This window comes from Hibiscus syriacus, unplaced genomic scaffold, assembly GCF_006381635.1.
Source record: "Hibiscus syriacus cultivar Baekdansim isolate YM2019G1 unplaced genomic scaffold, ASM638163v2 tig00010526_pilon, whole genome shotgun sequence".
Classification (NCBI taxonomy): domain Eukaryota; kingdom Viridiplantae; phylum Streptophyta; class Magnoliopsida; order Malvales; family Malvaceae; genus Hibiscus; species Hibiscus syriacus.
The window spans coordinates 1-8727 of NW_024062222.1; the positions used below are offsets into that span (position 1 = coordinate 1).

The 8727-nt window shown below is 33.9% G+C and overlaps 1 pseudogene; it reads right to left on the minus strand.

Moving 5' to 3' along the window:
* Positions 1-589: 589 nt before the first annotated feature.
* On the minus strand, positions 590-4708 carry LOC120203922 (annotated as a pseudogene).
* Between the last annotated feature and the right edge of the window lie 4019 nt (positions 4709-8727).

The window sequence follows — 8727 nt, forward strand, 5'->3', positions numbered from 1 at the left end:
CAAAAATTGATAGTTAAAACATAGTCAACTCGAAATAGATTACCCACCATTACAATGATACTTGATACCTACCAAATTCGAACAAACAACCGCAATCTGTTTCTCCAGCAATGCTGCAGCAAAGATTGTTAACACCTGCACGATAAGAAGAATCAATTAAGCTATCCTCTCGGCAATCTATACAAGACCAAGCAAACTGAAATCACTAATGCTCATCATATCCTGAGGGAACAACTCAAAAACACACACACATGAAAATAAATAAACAGATAAATGGTGATTGATGATTTCGTCACAATAAAATAGCACAAGGTTTTAAAAAAAGGTCACCAACAAATTTATGATTAAATCATGGCTAGACTTCTTAGATTAAGGATAGAAACAAAATTTAGAATCAATAGTACAACATCACCATCACCACTAGATATATAGGCCATCTCAAAAAGCATAAAAATTTATGTCCTTAAATTTTCACACTAAAGTCCATGAGCAAAATGTATTATGACATCCAAAGGCCAAGCATTACATCAAAATCAACTTAGAAGAAAAAGGAAACATGTTGCTTCTGTAAATAAGCAGGGACATATGTTTACATGTTCAAGCGCAGAGACCCACACATGCATGCAACAGCCCATGTTGACAGAGCGGTCGCTTCCTCTTCTGCCCAAAGAGCAGTGTGTGCCTGATAAAATAAGATAGTAGTGGGATGGAATTTAACCATCAAGTCTGAAGTGTGGAATGCAACATTACCCCATCCCATGAAACTAATAATCACGGTTACCTCAGCAAATTCAAGACTTGTACTGCAAGATCTCAATCAACCGTTGAGCCAGCAATATGCAGAACTTGTTCATCAGGTCTATAATATTCCAGTGGATGAAGGTTCTCCAAAGGATGAAACCTAAGTTTGAACCCCTTGCTGGACACTGTAGCCGATAGTATTCATACAGTATCTGCAATGATCCATGATTGTTTGCCTGGAAATTGTGGGAATTACTCTCTCTAAGATGTAGGGAAAAAAAGGTGGGGCATGGCATAAGGGTAAGGTTTAAAGCTTAAATTACTAAGCATGGCATATTCAAACCTTAGCCCATTCAAGTATATCAAGGTGATCACTGGAATCTTCCTGGCCAGAAATAGACGCCTCTTCTGTTTCTGTATCATCAACATTCAAATTCCTGTCATCGCAAGGAGAACCTTGAAAACTGCACAGAATATAAATATGTATTTATTAAAATGTTATCAGAAAGATAAGACTCTTGAATGTGAAAGCCCCAAAGCATACTTCAGCAAAACAAGGTAAAACTATTTCACTGTGTAAACGTCCATTGAAATGATAGACCAACTAAACAGCTAGGAGCATTGCAAAGCATTCTACCTGCAAGAAGACTCAGAGCTTTCATAATGATAAAACGAAGAAAAGGAAGAACAGCATTTGGCATATGTCGTTCTGCTGTTTGCCTATTTGTTGTGAAATCATCACATCAGTATCACAATCTTTAGGATATGCACCACTAGATTTTTTTTTGTTTTAAACGTCTCAGTTTCCAGATCAACTGTAACAACACTATCACGATTAACAACTTTGTTTGATTCAAAGTCCCTCTCAAGCATTTGATGGTAAAAAATGTTCCCATCATCAGTACCTCCAGGTTTAGAATCTTCAGAACTTATCTCGGAGGTTCCAGTCATTTCATTCTGCGTATCCTCCAGTTCTCCTTGCTCCGTTAAGGCATCATCCATATTTGCTTCATTGCTATAATCCTCGGGCAACTCCAAATTTATATCACCAATACTTTTTGTTAATCGTTCCAACCTTTCTTCATCAAAAATGCTGCATGAAAATTTTAGTGAGAAAAAAAGTTATGAAACCAGTAAGATGAACTAAAGCCTTGTTGCTAGCATCAAATCTCAAGATGTCAGCCCAGAAACTTCATCAAGTAGGACTTTTCAATAACGCATGAATCTTAACTGATGTATCAGTCCAAATAAATCTACATTTTACTCTTACTGGAAACAACAACAACAATAATAATAATAAGTTAAAAGATCCTCATTTTCATTTGTTTCATCTGATAACAATAAAGCACACCTATTCAGAACACCAAAGTGCAATTCAAAGCATGGAAGCCTTGACAGAATGCAATAACATCTGCGAGTGGTCATTACATAACGACTCAGAGACGGGTAGGCAGGTTGTCTATCTGAAGTCAAGGAAAGCAATCCAGAGGGCTTTTGTACTAATTCTTCAACTAACACACAGCATCCATACAAAGTGGAATTATCAGCAACCTAGAGAGAGAAAGAACAAAAAGTCACAGAAAATAAAATAGCTACCATGGTTTACAATGTCATGATAAAGGAAATCAGAACTGATGTAGAAACTATACTTCTTATAACAATTGAAGATATGAAGGAAACAACAAAACGCTATCTTCATTAAAAATACAAATATACACCTAATAGAGCCATAGGAAGTGATCTAGTAAGTCAAGTATAGTGTACAAATGAGTAAAAGATTCAAATACATATACTTATATGTCCCAATAACAACCATAATAAAGCTAAATCTGTTAGTAGTGATTAGAAACAATAACAAGTATTTTGGGATAAAAATAACGGAACCAAGTCAGTTCAACAAAACTCCAGAACACATTAGCCTATATTAATAGCTCGGATAGAAGCATGAACAGGAGTATGAACTTTAGAATGATCATCAACATACAGCATGTTAAGCTTTGATCATATAAGCAGCAGGCAGCAAACCTTAAACCAAATAGCATAATGTTTCAAAGGTTACCTGTAACCGGAATACAAATGACAGGTCACTTTGTTTTAGGTGTTCCTGCAAGAAATGAATTGTGACATAACAGATTAGCATTTGACATAATCAAGTGATAAAATTGAACTATGAAGTCTGAAGCATTCAATTAAATAAATCTAGACTCGTTAAGATGATTTTTTAATGGTAAATTCCCACAAGAAGGATGATTGAGAGGTACCTAGGTGAACAGCTTTACATAATCTATCATCAAAATTCATGTGGAAGGGCATTAACATCAGATTTTAGCAAAAATACCTGGGAAAGAAGAATTTCATTCAGTTCACTCATTGAAGGAGTTCTCCTAACAGCATGAACCTAAAATAGCACAAACTGAATTTAGAAAAACCAGCTTAAATATGCATCTATAATGCACATGTATATTAATACAGGAGAAAAACAAAAGCTAAAGTGACAAACTCGCTCAACTGAGTATTCATAGGACAGCATGTTTAGCATGAACATTTCACACTACTAGTGCACTAGTGCAATAAATAGAAGAAGAAGAAGAACCATTAGTCAACCTCTATGCCTCCAGGGAAGCAAAATGAAAGAAGATCTTTGTATTTAAGTGGCAGCTGCTTTTCTGGTGGATAAACAAATAAGACCTGAAAATAGAGAACAGAATCAACATCCAAATACATGCCCCACCCCAATCACCCCCTCCCTTTCTCCACATGAGAGGCCCTAAAGAAAATGCTTGTTTATGAAGAACACCCACCTGGGGTTCGAGGCAAGGTTCGACACGAGAACTATTTTGACAACTTAGAGCACTTCGCAACTTCCCAGAACCTTCAAACTGTCTAATGACATATTGCCTTTGAAGAGCCTGAACTCACAACTAGGAGGAAGTCCAACAACAACCATGCTCTCGAACAACGTTGAAGGTTCCTTATAAGATCTATGATCCTGCACACTTAGAAATAGAATGTTATGAAAACACATTTGAGATTCTTGGTAACTAGTTAAACAGAAGTATGGACATATACAAGTAAAACAAAGATGGTTATCAGACATCATATTAGGCCTTGCAATAAATATATATCGAGGGGCAACTAGACAAGAAAATACTTGGCTTATTAAGGGTTGTAAATGCTGTACTAAAATAACATCTACATGAAAAAATTACATCCCTTGTATATACTTGCTGAGAAAAGTCCATACTCAGGTCTGAGTAACATGAACAAGAAAAATGTCAACTTGAATAAAGCATTGTACCAAATATTGCAGCTGAAAGCTTGCCCACTGACGCTTTTGGCTAGTCAGAATTTCCGGATCGTAAGTTCCAAGTCTCACTTCAGAGGACTGCGAGAAACCTTTTAACACTCTTGAAACATGATGATGTAGCTTCTGGAATCGGCTACCAGTATTTTCACCTTTCAATGATATACAGCAGATGGTCGGGGAATGAACAGCAGTTGCAGCGGCAGCAACTGCTCTAGCAACATCCTCTTTCGTCGGCATGAAAAAGGATGCACTCCATCCAGGGCTACCAGAATCTTCACTCTTAGACATCCTTAATGCCACTCAACTGTTAACATACACGAACAAACAACAAACAACAAATAAACATAAACTATTTCTAAAACATTGAACTTTCCATTGAATTTGACGAAATTTACTTGATTAATAATTTCCACCCTCAAGTGGAAACGAAAATGAAAACCCATCTTTCAACAAATCATAATCGATCATGTAAAAGGATTACTACTCTAATCAAAGAAACAAGTTCAATATGGAGAGACAAGTTACACTAATTAAATGTCTATCTTAGATGAGAATCCATTCAGTTACTTACATTTTATTTAAAAAAAACTTCAGTTACAACCTACAAGAAGCTTGAGAATAACAAAGTCTGAACTTGGAAGAAATCAATATGCTTGCAATAAAATAGGATGCTCCGGAACACGGTAATTCGCACGTAGTTCATCATAAACTCGAGAAAGTAAAACACCAAAAGTTCAATAAAATGGGTACTGAAATTAACTTCGAAAGAAATTAAACAGAGAAACAAAACAAAACCCAAAAAAAAATACTTACTAAGAAAACGGTTTGGATCAAAAACAAAACGATTATCGTCTTCCGACTTCACGGGTCGATGAATTAAAGGGAAAAATAAAACCAAATTTAACAAAGATGAATAAAAAATAAAGTGTTTTAAGCAGCCGCCTTATAAAGAAAAACAAAGCTCTCGCCTTGAGGTCAACTCTTTCAGTTATTTTTTCTTCTTTATTTTTACCAAAGCGAAGCGATAACTGTATCAGGTTTCTGGTAATTAATGGAGGTTTTTAAGAAGCAAAACCAAAAATAAAAAAAGGTTCTTCTTCTCCTCGTATGCGCCGTCCAAGACGATTTTAAAATAATTTTTTTTTTTAAACCCAGAACCAATAAGAAAATCTAAAGGCTGCAAACGGATCAAAAACGACAACGGACGAAGTGAGGAGACGGTCAGTTTCAGTTGCTATCCCTATCAGTTTCTGTTCTTGTTCTTGTCGTGGTGAAAGCTTATTTAGGCAGACGGGTTGAGATTATGGAAAATAATGTTTCAAATTCAAGCATTGGTTTAATTATTATTAATTATGGTATTAAATTGTTAATTTTAATTCTATTAGGAATAAAACGGCAATATCATCTTCTTCTTTTTTGTGCGCGCAATGCGCCACTGTAAGGGGGGAGCTTAATTTGTTAGGCTTCTTCAGATCATTTTGATATGGCTTTAGATAATGACACGTGGACATTTAACCACGTGTTTGGACATGATCCTCGATATACGGCTCTGTGTATTTAGCTGTGTTTTGCTTTTCACCAAATCTCATTTGTGTGTTTGGATGGTTGAATGTGAGATTCTCGTGAGATTGAAATTTATATTTTCCGTTTAGTTAGTTCGGAAATATCATTCTCGGTAATGTAAGATTATCAATAGTGAATTTTTTGAGGTATATTACCGGGAATGTCTTTACCTCCCTTTACTTAGGTATTGTTGGATTACCGGCGTTTTGGACTAAAATATCCTTAATTTTTTTTTCAAAAATATTCTTCTTCTATCATTGAATAATAAAAATTCTACGAAGGTTAAATTACAAATTTATCCTTAAACTATTTTAGATTTATAAAAAAAATCTATAATTAAAATTTTATATAAAGTTCAGGGGTTAAAATAAAATTTTACCCTTTCATTAAACCTTTTTATATTTTCAATTTTGTAAAAAAATTATATAAATTTTATGAATTTAAATTTTTAAAGAAAATATATAAATATTTTCCAACTTGTTAAAAAAACAAATATATAATAAAGACAATTTGATCAAATATATATTCCAATAATCTTTTATTCCTTTAACCAAACACGGTAATCTTATATTCCTGCTAAGCCAACCAAACACAAAATACAACATTCCCAGTAATCTTATTCCCTGGTAATCTTACATTCCCACTGGTAATCTTACATTCCGTGAACCAAACGCACCCTTAATCTTTATGAAAGTGGGTTAAAATTATAGCTCATTTTTAACTTTTATAATAAACAGATAAAAAAATATGGGTTATTTTAATATGAATAATAAATTATTGGGATCAAAAGCGTATTTTTCCTTTTCTGATGTAAGTCTTATATGGAAGTGAAGTAAAAATGATGGATCAAACTAATAAACAAGTGACTCGGTACTTGAAAAGGTGAGGGAACTTGGGTTTTTTCTTATAAATATGAAGCTTGGGGTGGAGTGGGGGACATAGGCAACATGTAATTAGATTGAATAAATGTTACATCGTTCGTAACCTCTGTAGACGTAGTCAAATTACCTGCAACAACGGTATGACAAGATCATTGAATTAAAATAACATGAAAATCCATAAATATTTTAAAGCGGTCTTTAGCCTACTGGAGATGTAACGTTAAAGTAGATATCCTCCTCGCCACGAAGTAACTTGTTAACCAAGACAACGCAACCAGATCTAGGGTAACTACCAAAGCATTGAACTCTCAGAGTGGAGCCAGAAACACCTCCCACTGATTGAGCGAATCACCCCCAAACTTATATAGCATAATCTTGAATTATTTATTTATTTAAATATTTTTATTTAATTTTACGATGCAAATGATCAATTTATATATTTGATTAGATAAAAGAAATTTTAAATATCAATTTAACAAACTAAATTTTATGATTTCGAAAGTATTATATTAAGTTGAAGTCATTGACCGATATTGAGTTTGAAATACCAAGAAAGATATGCATAAAGAATTAAGTTAGGGTTTGGACGGTGTATTTGGGTTTATCGCTTGCTGACGGAGGCAGAAAAGGCACGGTCCATTTCATAGCTCTCATCTCTCGACCATTATCCAAAACCCAAAACCTGTTTGTGAAAATTCCGCAATGACAAACCATGTGCTTTGTTCTTTAAAGGGTAATTTACTCATTTAGTATTTAAATTATTAGTTTTGATCTATTTTAGTGTCTAAACTTTTATTTTTTTCAAAATCACACCTAAAATTTAGTTTTTGTTTCATTTTAGTACTCAGTTCATAATTTAACGTTAATTTTTTTTGGGGGGGAAATGAAAGTTTAGCTAATAAAATGGACCAAAAATGATAGTTTAAGTACTAAATGCGTTAAGTTTTTTACGACGGGTACTAAAATGAAATAAAAACTAAATATTAAGTATGGTTTTGAAAAAATTAAAAGTTTAGGTACTAAAACAAATCAAAACTGATTGTTTATATACTACAATCGTAGTTTACCCTTATTTAATAGTCTTAGGAAACTTTTAATACTTTATAATCTCTACTACTGTAATATCTATATTATTTTCATTATTTTACTTTTATATTGACGATAACTTATATTATATAAATTTAGGGATGAACATGGGTCGGGTATGGGTAAGTTTCGGCCAACCCGACCCGAAAATTTTAAATCTTTCACTCGAACCGATCCGACCCGAAAAATATATTCCCTCCACCCGACCCGATTTTTTTGAGATAAAATCGAACCCTATCCAACCCGATCCAAAATAATAATAAAAATATTATTTTTATTTAATAAAAACAATGATTTAATTGAAAAATAATAATATATAGATGATTATTATTATTATTATTCTTAAATATATAAGGTAAATTATATTATTTTTAAAAAATAGTCTGATCGGGTCGGATATTTTCACCCTAAATTCGAATCCAACCCGACATGAATATCACCTTTTAAAAAATCTGACCAGACTCGGCCCGAATATAATTTTAAAAAAAACCGATCCGACTAGGTCTAATCAAAATCCGTCTGGTTCGGGTCCCATACTCTTCCCTATATAAATTTTAAAAATATTGTTTTCTTTTTTAAAGTCTTATTATGTAATCTAACTTTTAATATTATAAAATCTATGATGATTTAGTCCCCAACCCAGTTGAAAACGTGCATGGCACCGGCTGACAAGGCCCGCCGAAAAAGAAGAAATAAACTGCTGGTAATAAACAAATATCAAGTGGACCGCAAATAAATAGGAAATTCAACGCGCATTTTACATTCATTACCACTTCTAAAGTTAACAAAATTGAAACTAATAATAAGTGAAAACGAGCACCGTGGAAATACATGCCGCTCAGCCAAAGAAAGATGATGGAGAGTTGGCCGAAATGGGCACTAAATATTTTGCGACATATCTCCTCCAAATCACTGATATAACTATCGAAATCGTGAGCATCGACATGTAGGTTCCAGATCCACGTGGTAGTATAGGTCCCTTAGCTATTGTTCTTGAGAAATTACCCGGCCTAGTCCATTCCTCGAAAGAAGTTTTTACGGAATCTCTATCTACCAAAATTTTTACTTCTGATTCCGGCGAACGAATAATCATTGAGTCCTCCTATTTCCGAAAATCCTGACCTAGTGTTGAGGCTGAAGGTTAATGCA